Source organism: Sciurus vulgaris (assembly GCF_902686455.1).
Source record: "Sciurus vulgaris genome assembly, chromosome: 11".
Classification (NCBI taxonomy): Eukaryota; Metazoa; Chordata; class Mammalia; order Rodentia; family Sciuridae; genus Sciurus; species Sciurus vulgaris.
In genome coordinates, this window is record NC_136472.1 from 12,417,537 (window position 1) to 12,434,527 (window position 16,991).

Genomic DNA, 16,991 nt, shown 5'->3' on the forward strand with positions numbered 1-16,991 from the left:
CGTTCCATTCTCTCGCTTCTAAAACTGGGATCAGAAGACCCATCTCAGCATCACAGGTGAAGGAGGCACTGAGACAGCACTGCCATCTGGGGAAGTGTTCAGCAAATGCCACCTCTTCCACTGTCGCTGCCATTTGAGAATGTGGAGACGGAGGCTCTGACACTGCTCTGGTACCTTCCAAGGAGCAGGAGGCACAGGTCACTCCTGTCTCCACCTGGAGCACACAGCGAATGCAGGAAAGACAGCGTTGACAGGGGCTCAGAACCGTCCCTCCGGCCCCGTAATGGGGAGGAAACCGAGGCTTGGAGGGACACAGGCTCCCCGCGCTTCCTGCTCATGTGCTGCCCAGATGGTCCCCGAGTCCCAAGCTAGCCCGCTCCCTCCTTCCTCACAGCACGCCCAGGTCAAACTCCTGGGTGACACAACCATTAGCAGAATGACGTCCACGGAGTGGAAACTGCGACCCTCTCCTTCCTGCTCCTGAGGAATAACAGAACTCTTAAGAAAGCGGCACAGCACCTGTGCTCACTGGAGACGAGCCTGCAGGTGGAGTCCCCTCCCATCGCTGCAGCCAGGAGAGGAGACCCGCAGGCCCAAAGCCCCTCCGCTGCTCCCTTGTGTCACTCCTGCCTGCTGAGGCTGGTGACGGAGCCCAGTGTAGCCACACCCCAGCCTCCAGTCCTGGAGCAAGAGCGGAGTCCCCAAGACCAAGAGTCTCAGCCCTCCTGGGTGGCGGGGGAGGGATCGGTGCCCAGGCAGGAGATGTGCATGCCCTTGTGGTTGCCACAGGGAAAGCCACCACCAGATGCCAAATCTCCTGGTGGCCAAAGTAAAAGGGGTAACCGTTCAATGGGATTCCCTGTGAATGAGCCCAGCAACAGCGAGGGGCCCGAACCCTCCTGAGGGCCAGTGCCTGGCCTGCTCTGCCCTCCACAGTCTGGTTCTCCATGTGTCTGTTGGTGCAAGAGCTTGTCCAGTGCTGAGGGGCATCTCCAGAGGGAGGCTGGGCCGCACGGTGGCCCCTGGAGCAGAGCGCTGTGCTCAGAGGTGCCACCCCTGCTGGCGCAGGCTCAGCCACGGGCCACCTTCTCACTGACAGGCCAGGAGGAAGTTCCTGGTGAAACCCCAGCAGCTGCACAGTGCTGCTGGGTTAACCTCTCCGTGCTGGCTCAGGAGGCTCAAACCAGAGAGCAGGCAGAGGGGATCAACACCAGTAACCAGAACCACTTTAGTCAGCTGCAAGTGGGTCCCAGTGACAGCCCGGGGAGATCTCAGCGGGCCGGGACGGCTGTTTCTCCTCTTCTAAGCTTTACGAGTCGCCCACAATGTGTTGGCCCACTAAGTCCATTACAGACAGACTCCTAACCCTCCTGACAACTCCATGAGGCAGGCACTGTGTTTTACAGACGAGGTGAAGTGACTTGCTCAGGGTCACAAGGCCAAGTTCCACAGCCACCTGGCTTTACCTGCACCCAGGGGCATTTTACCTGAGCCAGCCATATCTCCAGCCCTTTTTATTCTTTTATTTTGAGACAGGCTCTAAGTTGCTTAGGGTCTTGCTAAATTACTCAGGTTGGCCTCAAACCTGCAATCCTCCTGCCTCAGCCTCCTGAGTCCCTGAGATTACAGGCACGCGCCACTATGCCCGACTATACACACTGCTTCTGAGGGCAGGATTCTACTAACTGCAGGCATCTGAGTGCAGGAGCTGGGTTCAAATGTCATCTGACAGAGTGGGTGGCAGGGTCTCAAGGACCATAAAGAGTAACCTGGGTCTTTGGCTCCAGATTCACAATGACACCATTGCATGAAAGAGTATCAGCCCCATTCTGCAGATGAGGAAAACTGAGCCCAGGGGCATGCACAGAAGAGGTGCCAGGAGCATCACAACACTTCGCGTGTCATGGCAGTCCAGATTCATTGGGCTCTAGGGGCATCGCCCTATCTTTGCAGATGAAGAAACCGAGACTCAGAGAGGGAATACTCTGCCAGAGAGCCCGCTGTGAGGACAGGGCAGAGCTGGCTTCCAACCCTCTCTGCCTGTTGGTTGAGTTCCTCGTTCCGGCACATGTTCCTGAGGTCCCCGGGCTGCACTGCCTCCCCTCCTCTTCCCAGGCCTGCAGCCCACAGGGCAGCCAAAGTCTGGCCTCCAAACACACAGGAAGGGAGAAGGAGGCAACGGAGAGGGAGCAGGTGTGGGCTGGGGGCCGTGTGCGCCACCAGCCTGTGCCCGGGTATGTGCAGCCCAAGTTAGGGGCCTGAAAGCTGTTGCTTTTCACACGTCAGCTGTGCCAGAGCAGAAGGCAGAGTGGAGCCTGCCCGCCCGGGGCAGGATTTCAGCATGAGATGGGGCCTCACATGCCCAGGCCCTGGGGCCAGACAGTGCACCTGGTTCTACCGGGGCAGGGGTGGATGCCACAGCCATCGGTCCCCTCCCGCCGGCCACCTGCGGCTTAGACTAACAGGCACTGCCCCATCTTTCCACTGGGATAACCACTTCCTGCGCCCTTTACCACTTAGGGGTCTTCATTACCCCATGGACGTGGGCTGCTCAGGTCACAGATGGGAAACTGAGGTGCTGAGGGAGGGAGGGGCCACGCCAGGCTGGGAAACCAGGTCCACCACTGAGCTCTTTCTGCAGCATCAACACGTGTTGGCCAGAGGACCCCTCCCCTGCCAAAAAGAGCAACCTGGCAGCCAGGACAGCATTCAGGGAAGACAGGAATTGGAACAGCCCCAACTACTAGGGGCCATGCCTGTGGCCACCTGGCTGGACCCAGAAATAGATCCAAAAATTATTCAACTACATGTCTACTTTTTAAAACTCTGTCACATGTATGCTGTGCTGGATACCGTAGCAAGCAGTTTCGCAAAGATTTCCTTCTTTAATCCTTTCAAGGCCCCTACAAAGTGCCATTCTTCTCCCCATTTTCTGGATGAGGAAACTGAGGCCTGGGGAAGTTAACTAATCTAAGTCCACTCAGCTTGCTGAGCCGCATAGCCAGCCTTGAGGCCCCAGAGTCCCTCCCCATAAGCCCTCACCATGGCTCCATTTATCACCAAAGTCCCAGCTTCTCGTTCTCACGCTAATTATTTTCCAGTCCTCTACAATAAGCAGAATTTGCCATCTGCCACCGGCCTTGCCACTGACACCAGCCAACTCCCTGGGAATCAATTGGGGCCTTTCGTTTCCTGCTGGTTTTTCGGGAAGGGCAGCTGACTGCTGAGGAGGGAGTGCCCAGGAGGGTAGCAAGACCCTGGCCTTGCACCCAGGCTGGGCCCTCCTCCCGCTGCTGGCCCTCCCCTGCCCTCTCCTCTGGGGGTCTCAGGGGAGGAGGATGGCCGGGCTCTCTGGTCCTAGGCTGAGGGCTTTTCCAGCAGCAGATCTCTCAAATGCTGGCCAGACCAGGTTTGTTCCTGAACTCTGCCTTGGCGACCATTTGTTTTCCTGAAATTAGAAACAGGCCCTTGTCCCATGCCTATTCCAGTGCCCTGAGCAGAGGGGACCTGGAGCAGCCCAGAGAGCCCAGCCGCCCTGGTTAGTCATGGGCACTGCGCACAGCAGGTGCACTGGGCTGCTTCCTCTGCTGTCTTTGGGGAAGGCAGACAGCAGGTGTGACCTTTCTGGATTACCCCCGTCTTCTCAGATCCCCTTGGCTCCCCGAGACCCCTCCCTCTCAAATGCACAGACTCGGGGGAAGGCAGCAGCCTGCTGGAGTGGGGCAGCCCTGGAGTGGAATCTTGGCTTGGCCACTCCTATTTGTCTGTGACCATCACTTCTCTGAGCCTCCATTTCTTCATCTGCAAAATGAGATGATGAAGGATCAGTTCACGGGGTCACGGAGAGTAAACGCCGAGAAAGCTCCGGGGCAGAAGCGCTGGCCACGCCCACTCTGGTTTATTAATGGCTCACCTCAGCTCACAGCGCCGGCCCCTTGCAGTGTGGCAGCGGCTTGCCGATTCTTCACCCAGGACTCCTCGGTCTCCTCCCCTGGCCTGAGCCAGATGGCCAGAAGGGGCCACAGGAAAAGCCACTAATCTGGAGCCAGGCTCACTCGTTGGACCCTCCCAAACAGCGAGGCCCTCGCCCTCGCCTCAGTCCCCTGTTGGGCAGGGACCACCTCCCAGGAGCCGCGCTGGTCCACACGGAGGCTTCCTGGGAACTGCCTTCTCGAACCCACAAGCCAGTGAGCCAGTGCCCCACGGGACAGCTGGGGCCACAGAACCCCCACCCACGGCCACAGGCTCGAGAGCACCCCAGAAACTGTGTTCTGCGTGTCTGAGCTCCAGGCTCTCCTCGCGACCCCTTCCCAGCTCCAGCTCAGGGCGCCCGAAGGCCCCACCAGATCCCACCTGCAGCCCACCTCCTGCCTCCCCTCTGCTGGGAGCAGCTTCCCGAGGGCCCCTGCAGGCAGCTCATCAGCTCCAGCCACACCCAAGTGCTCTGGCTTCCCGGGCTTCCTCCAGAGGAGACTGTCAGTCCCAGGTGCTGGTGTCGCCTCTGGAGGAATTAGCACCTTCCACTTGATTGGGGCCCCACGAGGCTGTTAATGAGCTGCTAAGTGGGCACACCTAGCCTGACACCTCCCCTCTGGGAGCGCTGGGGCCAGCATACCCTCTGCCACCGCCTCCTGCTGCAGCTCCTCAGGGTCCTGCCTGCTTGGGTGCATGCTGCTCAGAGGCTGGGGGAAGCCTCGGACTTGAGAGGCTGTGTGGACCGGATCCTCCGAGGGGCCACTCCCTGGACCGCACGGCCATCGAGGGCACAGACTGGCCCTCAGGCTATTGGGTTTCCCATCAGCCATTCCCTGGCCATCTCAGAAGCAGGCAGGGATCAAGTGACTGGGTAACACAAGCTCCTGCCCAGGGGAGGGCTGCAGAGCTCTGGGTGTGGAAGGGAGAGCCAGCTCTCCCTGCCATGGTGGGACGTGGAGATGGAGGTGGTGGCTGCTGCCATGGCCTGGTCCCCTCCCCTCTCTGCTCCTTCCTTTCCTGCCCAATGAGGGCATCTCTGCTCTTTGAGGTGGGTTTCTGGACAGCCTGGCACGAAAAGGGGGGTGGTCACAACAGCAGGCCTCCTGAGGCCTGGAAGCCGTGGCATTCAGAGTAGCGTGTAGCTGTCTCGAGTCGGAGTTCCTTGTCACGCTCAGTGGCAGAACTGAACAGTCTCTGCTTCAAAATGTCTGAAAGCCACAGCCCGGAGCTCACAGGTGCCCTCTGCTTGACGTTTAGAGAGGGCCTTGCGGCTCCACGCAGACGCCTGGGACGGTGGGACCAGGGCACGTGTCTCCTCCCCTCGCTTGAGCCAGAAGGGCAAAAGGGGCCACAGGAACTGACCCCTGACCCAAGGCCAAGGCTTACTCTTGTGTCCTGACCTGTGGTTCCCTCTGCCATCTATCTCAGCATGACAAAGCTAGACCATGTACACGTTATGGCCTCCAGGAAGGGGTGGCACAGAATGAGCCCACTGCTGCGTGGAGGACAGGCAGGACCTGGCGTTGGCCCTGGTGCCTCTCCACTGCTGGCTGGGCCAGAACTTCAAATGACCATGGGGGGATTAGCCACTGCCAGGAAGGATCAGCTATTGTTGCTCCTCTGATGAGGACGAGGTGACAACACATCCCTGGGGGCTATTGTGGGAAGGAAGTGAGTTAGAAGCTGCATAGTGTGGAGAGCAGGCTCTGCCCAGGGAAGGGGCTTGTAGCTTGAGCAGCATGGACACGCGGTTTTAATTAAACCAGTCTCCTCCTCAAAAGTGTATTATGGTTCCTAAATACCCTTTAAATAAAATTAAAACTCCCAACCATCAGCCACAGAGCCCTCCTCCCTAGCCCTGCCCGCCAGGCCCTACCATGAGCACCCACGCCACCCCTCCCGCCAAGTCCCGCTCGCCCTGCCAGCTGGGCACTCTCCTGCCCCTGTTCACATGTCCCCACTGAGCACACCTGGCCCAGCCAGGTACTTCCTCTCTCCTGGTCCCCTTGATCAGGTGTTCCTCCTAATGAGGCCTCTGAGGTCTGCTCAGGGACGTGTCCCCAGCTGCTCCCAGTCCCAGCCCTGGCGGGTCAGCCTGGAACCGAGCATTCAGGCCATGGCCCACTTTCTGCATGTCTCTGGTGTGCCTGCCCGGCTTCTCTGTGACACAGCAGGCTCCCAAGGAGGCCGTGCCCACCCTGCTTCTCTCCTGGCCTGGGAGATGGGCCCAAAGCTCTGAGCAATGAGGCTGGAAATGGGTGGGGGGAGTGGGCGTGTGGCACCTGGGAAGCATCAGCCTCCTGTCTGTCCCTTCCCGGGCAGGACCCTCAGCCCACCGTCTTGGGCAAGTAAGAACAGGGGCCAGGTCTGCTCGGCCGCGAGCTCCAGAGCTCAGCATCACCGTCCTTCTGAAGACTCGCCTTCAGGAGCCTGGTCCCCAGTCTTATCACACTGCCATCCTGTGGCCTCAGTCCCTGCTGTTCCCTGGTGTGATAGGAGGTAGAGCTGGGGCTGCCCCTCAGCCTGAATGGCAGTCTGCTACCGCTTGGCAAGGACACAGTAGGGAACTAACAGGCGCTTGGCAGCCTGGGGCCGGTGCCCTTGGCCCCCCTTAACTACCACAGTGGGAAGAGAGGCCTCTCTGCTGACCCTATCAGCCCGAGAGAAGTCATGAAGCTGCAGAAACTCCAGGGGACAAGGCTTTCAAGGAAGGAGCTGGCAGCGGGGAGAACCCAGCAAAGCCGGTGCCCAGTGCTAATGGGCTGCCCACCTGGGGCCAGCAAGCCGGGCCAGGTCCTAGCCAGACGGGCAGAGGCGGAGGTTCCTGACAAACCAAAAGTGGCACCTTGTCTCCTCCAGGGCTCAGAGTGACAGCGTGCTAAGCCACTTCCCCAGCAGGCATGTCCCTCCCTGCACATCCCAGGAAGGCTCTGGAGGGGGTGGGGGTCAGCCTGCGTCACGGCTCGTGCTGTCTCCTCCGCCCTCGGTGGCCGCTGGCGGCTATAAATACCGCTCCTGTCTCTGGATGTTGCAGGAGGTGACCTAGAATCGTGGGCACTGAGGCCTCCCGGGGCCCCTCCCTGCCTGTTTTAGACAGCGCCTGCCTGACCCAAGCATCTATGCGGCCTGAGAGCTGGCCCCAAACCACGAGCAGGCCTCGGCCAAGGCCAAGGAGGCTCCGACACCCGGGCTCTGCCCTGGCTTCCACGCCTTGAGCTTCCTGTGACGGGGATTCCTACCCTCTTCATGGGCAAGGTGCTAACAATGCTAGTCAGTGGCCGGCCCAAGAGACACAGTGCCTGAGGCTGCTGGTCCCCGGAGCCCTACTGCCGTCTGTGCCACCCACAGCAGCCTCGGGCTGCCCTGGAGCCAGGCTTGTGGGTGAAGGTCCAGAGCCGCTGCATCCGAGCCCCTCCTCCCCATCTGCTCGTCCCACAGTTCCTCCGAGGTCCTTGGTTCAACCTGGTTTCCAAACTTGCCGTGCTCCCAGAAGTCTGCCCGGGACGTAGTCTACTTTCACAGCGGCCCTCTCAGAAGGTCTGGCGGTTGTTCAAACAAGTCCTCAACAACTTCCTTCTTTATTTGGCAGCCTGCTTCCAAGTGCACCCTCCCTTCTCGAAAGATCCAGACATGCCCAGGCCTCAAGGCCCTGGTTTGGCTGACCCAGGAAGGCGCAGAGGCCAGGAGGCGGTCCCTAGACCTAGCAGATGTGACAACACCGGCACCCAGAGGGGTGAGGCTTGGTCCCAGGCTCTGGCCTGGGGGAGGGGCAGAGAGAAGAAAAGGAGGGAAACAGCTCAGAGGGTGGCCCCAAGCCACAGGTGCAATATGGCGAAAGTTAAATCCAAACTTGGAACAATCAGAGAGGCTACTGTGTGTGCCAGGGGCTTGGGGAACAGCGGGGCCAACCCATGGAACCTGCAGTTCAGAGGTGAGGGAGAATCTAACTAATCTTCACGTGGGGTGGGGGAGGCAGGTGCTCCCACCAGAGCTGGAAGTGGCCAGGGGTGGGGTGCCTTGAGATCAAGGTGGAGGGCAGTGGGGGACAGGCGAGGAGGACTGTGCTCAACGGAAGCCCAGGTAGAAGGAGGAGGGGGTGCAGCCAAGCCCAGACTGGCATGGGGGGAGCAAAGGAGGCTGAGGGGCACAGATGGTGGGCGAGGTCCTGGACCTGACTTGGGAACTACAGGCCAGGCGTGTGTGAGGGGGAGGGATGTGCGTGGCCCAGACGGAGATTCAGCAGATGGAATGGTGACATGGGGCACAGCAGCAATGAGAAAGGCACTGTCAAGGGCGGCCCCAGCTTCCCAGCCTGTACAATGTGCAGGCGAAGGGGGCATTGACCTTGGAGGGGTGCCTTGAGGACAGAGGCCTCGGCTGTCTGCTCCCACCCCAAAGCAAGGTTCCCCCAAATGTCAGTTCTGCCTGTCCTGGCCTGGGTTGAGGCCGTGCACAGGCACACCATGGCATCTGTATGGCAGGCACCCACTGGGGGTGGCCACCACGCTCTGTCCACAACTGAGGATTCCCAATAACACGCCTGGGGTTTGAGGCAGTTTCCTCAACAGTTAGGTCCTCACTCTCCCTGTCACCCATCCTGACCACGAATACGACCACACACAGGACGGCCTAAGCCGTGAAGGGACCCAGAGCCAGTTAAAGCCCAGAGTGGATAGGGAAGGGACAGCCATCTCTGTCCACCGTCAACCAGCCACCCATCACCCATCCTTCCCTCCTGGCTCCGCCCACCATCTCCAGCCACCCAGTGCCCATCACGCTTGGGCACGCTCCCTCATGCCAGGCTGCGTGCACCACACGACCTGGCCTCTGCCCGTCCTCCCGTTGTCCCCACAGGTCTGGCTCACCTCCTTCCCACGCGTGCTGGCCTCTGTCCCTCCGACAAGCTGAGCATGTCCTGTGTCAAGGCCTCTGCCCTCACTCTTCCTCTTGACTGGACCCCAGCTCTCTGCCTGGCTGGCTCCCTGCTGTCATTGAGTGCCCTGCTCCAACGCGCCCTCCCTGGACTCATCGCCTGTCTCGGGAGCCGTCCCTCCCCACCCTGGGCTGTCTCCTTTCCTCGCAGCGCTTCACTCGCTCATCAGATGCTTTGCTCGCGGGTTTACTGTTTGGCTCCCTTCACCAGGGTGTGGCTCCCCAGGGCACGGGCATTGCCTGTTTTCTTCCTGCTATGTCCCCAGCACCCAGCAAATGGCCTGGCAGGTGGCAGAAGCTCACCAAATCCTTCCTGCCTGAAGGAAGAACCATTTTTGAGCACGGTCTCAAGGGACAGAAGTGGCTGATGTGCAGGAGCCAGAGCAGAGCTGAGCCCGGGGCTCTGACTGCCAGCCTTGGGCTCTTCCCATGTCACCTGATGACTGCGGTCCAACACCCAACCCTGACCTGCCCCTGCAGCGACGGCTACGGAGGGGACTATGCTGGCACCCAGGAGCACAGTGCACGAGGCAGAGAGGAAGTGGGGCCTTTTCAGTTTACTGAGAAGGCGGCGACTATGGTGGGTGTCGTCTGCAGGGACATGCGGGCAGGTCCTGCTGCCTGGGGCTTCCCAGCAGCAGCAACCTGGCTCCCTCCACCTCCATGGTCCTGGGAATTGGCATGCAAGCAAAGGTGGCTGTCCGTGTGGGTAAGCACACTGAGGGAAGGAGAGAGGGCTGTGCTCTCAGGATGCGCTCGGGGACAGAAGCCCTCTCCCAGGGAAAGGCCTGCAGCATGGGGCTGAGGGGCGGATGCCACGCCAACTGTGAGCAAGGAGGACCTGGGAAGGACGGGGTCCTCATGAGGAAGGTGAAGGATTGGCCAGCGGCCTCTGGTTCCCAGACACACCTTGTCTCCTGAGGTCTTAGCCTCAGACTCAGGAAGGGAACCCCTGGGAGGAGGCGGAGCTGGCTGCTAGGCCTTCCTCGCCCACTTAGTTCTGGACCCACCCCAGGAAGGAGACAGTCCCCTGCTGTGAAGTCCATCAGAACTAGCCATTAACCTAACCGGCCCATGACTCCCGTGTGACCCTGGGTGAGTCTCTGACCTGGCTCCTCTCCACACAATGGACACAGGAGCAGCCACTGTCTCCCTGGCCACTGGGGAACCAAGGGAGACCCTGGGAATGAGCCTATTTTCTGGGTCCTCACCCCCTCCCTCCCAGATCTGCTTCCTCCAGCTTCCTAAGAACGTGAGGAGAACAAGCAGCGGCCAACGAAGAGCAACAAGAGCCTCAGCCACGCTCCGGGCCCAGCAGAGCCTCAGGCCACCGTGCCCACCGGCCCACCCCGGCTTCTCTCTGGCACAATTCCCATGAGGAAGACAGGAAGGCCCGCCTATGCCCTGCAGCCCACCGCCCGAAGACAGAGGGCTGAGGGGGAACAGGCAGGTGGCAGGCTGCGTCTAGAGCAGGTCCCTGTGGCCCTTGTGGTGCCAGCCCTTCCCCATTCTCTGCACAGGGACTCCTCTCAGCTCTTCTGGGGCCTCAGCAGGATGCATGAGATCACGTCTGGGACGCGTTCAGAGCGCCTTGGAGAGAAAAGGCCAAAGGGATGGAGGTGGAATCCATTATATATAAACGCAATTATTTATTAGCACTTCTGTCGACTGCAAGTATAGATGGGACACTCATGGGACTTGGCGACGGAAAATGTGGGCTGTAGCTGGGTCTGGTCACTTAACAGGTATAGGCAAGTCACAGCCTCTTTAAGCCCCAATTCTTAGAAAAATGGGAGAAGCAATATATGAGTGATGTCGGTAAAGCGCCACCCCAATCGCCTTTCTTTACCTGGAGGTGGGGACTGCAGGAGCACCAGCCCCTTGGGCCACTCACCAGGAAGGGCATGTGTGAGTGGTACACAGTAGGGAACTTTCTGCTGCCGGAGAGAAGGTGCAGGAAGAGAGAAAGGCCTGAGGACGGGCTCTTTGCAACACGCCAGGCTGGCCGACTCTGTGCCTAGGCTGGCACCCTTGGCCAGCTCTCCCCTCCCCCCTCCCCAAAACAGGGAGATGAGCATTCCCTTCTGCCATATCTGTCCTATCCCCCAGCTAACCGAGGACCACAGGGACACCTGAGATCCCTATGGCCAGGAGCCAGTGACTACCCTCACCAGCCTCCTCATCCCTAGATGTTGCCAGGCTCACCCCAGGCCAGCCTGGGGGTGACCCACCCCCCTCCTACAGCTGTGCTCACCTTGTCACCAAGGCTGAGAGAAGAGGTTCTCCTAGCTGCCCTCTGTTCACAGAGCTCTGTGTCCATGGAGGGTGCTGTTCAGCCTCTTGATGACGGACTGCTTGTCCCCATAGTTTGTATGACAGGTACTGAGTGGCATAGAGACCACGGGCCACAGCAGTAGGTCTGCTGAAGACCATCACACAAAGTAGAGTGGAAATCAAAGTCAGTGCTCAGTGTCCCTCCTAACAGGGCTGAGGCCCCTCCAGGGGGCTGGCCACAGGCAGGACAGCAGGGAGGGAAGCATCTGGCCCCGCCTGGCCAATGCAAGCCCTCCTCGGGCCCCCAGTTATGGGAGAGAAAGGACTTCCTCTTCCCTGGGATGCCAGATCCACCTGGCCACTGGCTATCTACTGTTCTTTCCAATCCAGAGGAACAGGACAACAGTCTCAAAAAGCTACTGGGGACGAGCTCAGTCAGCCCAAGGAGAAGATGCTGGAAGGCCATTCCCTCAGGAGGGTAGTCCCAGTGACTGGAGAAGTTCAAGTTCAGGTTCCAGGGGTGAAGGGAAGGTTGAATCAAGGCGAGCTCTCCTGCTAGGAGGAAGGGTGACGGCCTGCAGACGGGCCGCCCTGGGAAAGAAAGGAATCAGATGTGGCTGTGTGGGGCTCCTGGCTCAGGCCATGTGTCCCTCTGCCCTGGCCATACAAAAGTCCCATTGATGCCGCCCCTCACCCCCGCGCTCTGGGGCCACTGCCTTAGCCCAGCATGCCGGGGGCCTCTCCTGCTCCTAGCCGACAGTCCAGCTGTTGCTGCTGTTGCTGCTCAAGCACGCCAGGCATGCCAGGCCAGGGCACTGCAAGGTCACATGCTCTGCATGGGCGAGGCGAGGCGAGCCGCTGTTGGGGCTGTATTAGAGACCGAAGGGAGTCTGGCGCTCACGAGCAATGCGGGACTGCAGAGAAGCGGGGCCCCAGAAGTAGCAGGCCACCCGCCTGCCACCCTTGCCCAGTCCCACCCATCTTCCAGGAGGGCAAATCCTTGTGCAAACAGTCAGCAGGTGTGAGCAGCACAGTGAACACAGAGCTGGGAAAGGCAAACATGGAGGCCTCGGTGTCCACGGTGGGTGCGCAGGAGGCCCCGCCTGCCTCAGCTGCTCATGCCCCAGCACTGGGCCCACGGTACTGGAGAGGCTAACAGAACCAATGGCTTGGCCTTCCCCAAGCTGCACTCCCCCGAGGGGCCTGAGTGTGAGGTGGAGCGCAGGGACAGGGAGGAATGGGCAGGGCATGATCCTCAGGGCTGGGCTCTGAGAGCCGACTGCCACTCCCACATCACTTGCCAGCTCACTCAGAGCCTTCTCTAGGGGACAGGGCAACTAACCCAGCTGGAGACATGCTGGGGACGGTCAGGCTGGCTTGGACTTGGCATCTCTGCTGGGTCACATTCTATCTGGGAGGTTTTGAGCAAATCATGGCACCTTGGGGCCAGTGATGGCCACTGTGCAATGGCCTTCATGACAGCTGAGGGTATGGAGTCTGTGTGAGAACACCAGGCGCAGGGGTAACACAGATGAGCGGCCTGGTACATTGCCACCCCTCCAAGGGCAGGTCCACCTGCAGCTGTCTGACCCCCAGGGGAGTAGTGCGAACACCACGTTGCTGTCTTGTGGCTGGAGGGCCTGCCAGTAGGGAAGGACCAGTCAGGTCTACTCCACTAGCAGGGGCTGGTCCTGCTGACCCCAAACCCAGGGGAGAAATCCCCAGCAGAGGGCTAGGTGTAGGTCGGCGGTAGCACGCTTGCCTAGTCAGCCCGAGGCCCTTCCCAGTAAACCAAGGAAGGAAGGAAGGAATCGCCCCACCAAGAAAGCCACTGGCTGCCATCTGGGGCTTCAGCTTCAGCCTGACCCCAACCCTGAAGCAGCCACAGGAGGCACTGTTGGTCCAGAGGAAGCAGCGCTCTCCCCTGCTCCATGGGCCAGGCTGCGCCTTCCACAGGCAGCATGCTTCATGCCTCCGTGCCTTTGCACAGGCTCTTCTCTGCCCAGAAGGCCTTTTCCAATCTTGCTCCCCCGAAACTTGTCAGTCTTCCCTGGCTTAGCCTGTGTTCCACCTCCTCTGTGAAGCGGCCAGGACCTGCCACCCCCGCTGACGGCAGACCCATTAGCACCCCTCCATTCCAGGTTCCCCCCGCAGGCGAGGAGCTACTGGAGGGCAGAGCTGCACACGCTGCATCTCTGTGTCCTTGGCACCAGCACAGTGCCTGGTGCCTAGCAGCTGTTCAAGAAATGTCGAACAAGGCCCCCGGCCCAACTCCCTTGCTGCTCTCTGCATGCTGCCAGCACATTTGGCCAAAGAGATTCAGAGACAGCGAGTGTGCCGGAACCAGGGTAAGACGGAGCATCCCAGACAAAGCGCAGGGGGCACAAGGTTTCTGCTCTTTGGAAACTGCTGGCCGTGCTCACCAAGCTTCACCCACAGCCACAGGAGGCTTCGGGGCTTGCAGGCTGCCTCCCATCTCCAAAAGCAGAAACCAAAGTTAACAGGGGGTGAGCAAGGGAAGGGAAGTGCACCGGAACTGCAGGGAGAAAGGCAGTTGTGGCTGCCATCTGCTGCGAGCAAGATGTTTGGAGAACACGCGCTCCTCGCTCGGAGGCCTCCCAGCCAACTCAGGAGGGCGGGGCCGCCCCTCTGCAGATGGGAGCCGGCAGCTCAGCCAAGCCTGCAGAGGCCACGGAGAGGTGCCAGGGCCCCTCCTGCCCACCCTGACCCTCGGCTGCCCCCGTCTGACCTTCTGATTCTTGTGCAGATGGGGGGCAGGACGTGCTGCACACTGCCTCTTCCAGGGAGCCTCACAGACTCTGGGGAGCCAACTCCGCAATGACGGTGACAGCAGCTTAGACACTGGGTACTAAGGGCAATAGTATCCGCTATTATTTACTGAGAGCCCAAGTACCTGCCCGAAGGCCCCATCCTAGGAACTTCTAGCCCTTAGCTCACTTCCGCCCTATCAATCCCTGGGGGGTGGGGGGATGCAGGATCCAAGAATGGGCTAGGCCCTGCTCCTCAGTGCAGAGGCGGATGACTACCCAGGTCAGTGAGGAGGTGGTCCTGGGACGTCCACTGCTCTCTGGAGCCCGGTAAGTAACAGAGGAGAGCACACACATTCGCTGAGGGAGAAAGGCGAGGCCAGGAACACGGAGACCCAGCCACACCAACAACAGCAGGCAGGGGCCAAAGCCCAGAACCCTGCCCTGCAGCCCAGGCTTCCGGGCCTTGGCCCGCTCTTGTGCAGGGCTGGCCTCTGTCCTTAGCACCACCTGGCCTACCACAGGGCTGTTCCCCCAAGCAGCTTGACACATTTGCTTTGAGAGAGCCACAGCAGGGGTCTGAGGCGGTGCAGGGAGACCATCGCAGCTGGGGCCAGGCTATGCCATTCCGCCCCCGCCCGGCCTGTTGATGGTGCCTTTTGGAGTCACAGTCCCTTGGCCACAGCGCTCCAGCCGCAGCAGTGGACCAAATGGAGGTGGAGCAGGGCTCAAAGGCTACGCCGGGCTGGGGCTGGGGCTGGGGCTGGGGCTCAGAGGTGGAGCACTTGCAGTGCATGTGCGAGGCCTTGGGCTCAGCACCACATGAAAAGTAATAAACAAAGTTACTGTGTTCATCCACAACTAAAAATATTTTTTAAAAATGGCTACGCAGGATGGCCCACCACCCACATACCTTCCCAGCCCCCAAACCCTGTATTTGCCCAAAGGAAGTTAGCAAACCAACGGCCGCACATGCTTGCAGACGTTTAGACACCCTGCTTGTCAGAGACCCTGGACCTGTCCCTGGCCCCCTGCCAACAGAAACCACGGACTTTCTCACCAGGCCAGGCGCACGGAAGGGGCTAAGAAGCTGGACTGATAAGACCAAGCCATGCCAGGGTCCTGAATGTCACCTTGGGCCCCAGCTTGGTAGCCTGGTCCCCAAAGCCTGCCTGCCCTACTGTTCCACCAGGAAGTCGGGACGACCGTCCTCCCATTGGTGACAGGAAGGCAGGGACTCTGGGGTCAGTCACCCAGAACTGTACATCCCATCCCACCCCCCCTTGCCCCACGCAGCATGCTGCCACCACCCCCTCAGGCCTGCGCACAGCCCTGCACTCCTCAGTCTGGCTGCTCGGCGCCCCCACCCCCACACACCAGGACTGGGACAACGACAACCTGGCAACTTCGACCGCTTGGTCTGCTGATGTCCCACTGACCGCGCCCTCCTCTGCCTGCTGGAGGGGGGCCGAGAATGAGCTCCAGGCCCCCTGCGAGCTCCAGGTGCAAAGAGACCTGCGTGGGTTTTCTAGGGGAAGAGCCCAGTTCCCCCTTTCCACCAGGGGTCCTTGGCCCTAGCTAGGTCACCGTGCTGACCCCATTTCCTGCCTCTCACAGTCCCTGCCTGGTGGCCCTGTCTATCAGTTGCCCCTTCCCTGAGGAGGGAATCAATGGCTTCCCTATTCTAGGGCCTCTTGGCAGGGGCAGGGGAGGGAAGCCATTTCACCAGGGACTCTCTCTGGGAGCAGCCCCTGCTGGCTGGCATGCTGGGGACCCTGTTCTGGGAAGTGGGGTGGTATGTTCCATGGACAGTGGGGGAGGCTGAGGGCTCCACGGGGGGCCAGCAGCAGCCCCTCCACCCCCACTAATCCTGCTCTGGGACTCCATGCGAGTCGCTGTCACCACCCAGACACCTTCACAAATAGCTCCTGCCTAGGCTGAGGCACAGCCAGGCCGAGGGTGAGTCAGCCAGGGAAATCCCAGCACGGCGCCCACCGCTGGTGATGGTTCCGCTGACACCTACGAGCGGGGTGTCCGGCCCCTCCCGCAGAGGGTGAGAGGAACACCCCACTCCCTCACCCCATCCCTGCTCCGAGCAGCCTGGCAGGCGGGGGCAGGGAGAGTCACGGCACGGATGAACCTCCAGGTGAGGCTTGGGCACACGCCCGCTCCCTTGAGGCCTCTGGCCCCCATCCCTGGCACATGAGGGAAGGAGCCCCTGTCTGCTCTTGCCTGGGACTGGCACACTGGTCCTGGGTATGCTGCTTTCCAGGGACTTGACACCTCAGGGTCTCAGGGGATGGAGACATGGACACCCCACCTCATTCCTGAGGCACAGGCACAGGCCCCTATTCTGCCTGAGCCCAGCACACCCACTGCAGGCTGCCCTGGACCCCAAGAAGGGCAGAGTGGAGGTAGGACCCACGCCCTGGCTGGGAGGCAAGAGGAGAGCAAGGCCAGCAGAGACGGGCACAAAGATCCCTCACTGCAGGAGGTCCTGGCCATCCAGAAACAAACAGGCCAGATCCCACAAACCCGACAGACCGGTTGGTTCTGGAGGCCACCTCGGTGCCACTGCCTGAGGGTGCAGGGGAGCTAGATCTCAGCCTTTTGCAGCTGTGGCTGGATCTGCCAGAGGGGACATTTTGCCTTCTCCCGCCACCCCCTCATTGCTCCACTCCCTTCAGCCTGACACTTGCACAGGTTGGGCTACCTTCCACTGCGTAGGTAAAGAGAATGAGTAAGGATGACGGAGCAAGTGCGCCCCGCCCACAGCCTGGTGTGGCTCCGTGGCCAAGTCAGGAGAATGGCCCTAGGCCTGGGAGCTCCCAGACCAGGAGGTGCTGGTTACACTCAGCAGAAGGAGCCTGAGGCCCAACCTCAAAGAGCTCACAGGGCAGAATGACAGGGAAGCTCACAGAGAGCCAGCGGGTCCAGGCTACCACTGCCCAGTCCAGCGGGGAGGGCTTCCCCGCTCTCCCCTCGCCTGCCCGCCCCTGCACACAGCTTGCCAGGCCAGGCAGCAGCACACCTGTGCAAGAG

At 60.5% G+C, this 16,991-nt stretch overlaps 1 protein-coding gene across 5 annotated transcripts in view; it reads right to left on the minus strand.

Moving 5' to 3' along the window:
• The window catches only part of DAGLA (diacylglycerol lipase alpha), a 59,003-nt gene that overhangs the window by 28,365 nt on the left and 13,647 nt on the right, over positions 1-16,991 (minus strand). The window contains exon 2 of one of the 5 annotated variants that reach the window (XM_079105136.1): positions 13,931-14,050. The exons of 3 other annotated variants lie outside the window; for them this stretch is intronic. The gene's annotated coding sequence lies outside the window, so the exon portion shown is untranslated. Of the gene's footprint in view, positions 1-4,615; positions 5,760-13,930; positions 14,051-16,991 lie in introns of those variants that run through there. One more of the 5 variants, XM_079105137.1, reaches the window with a different exon arrangement.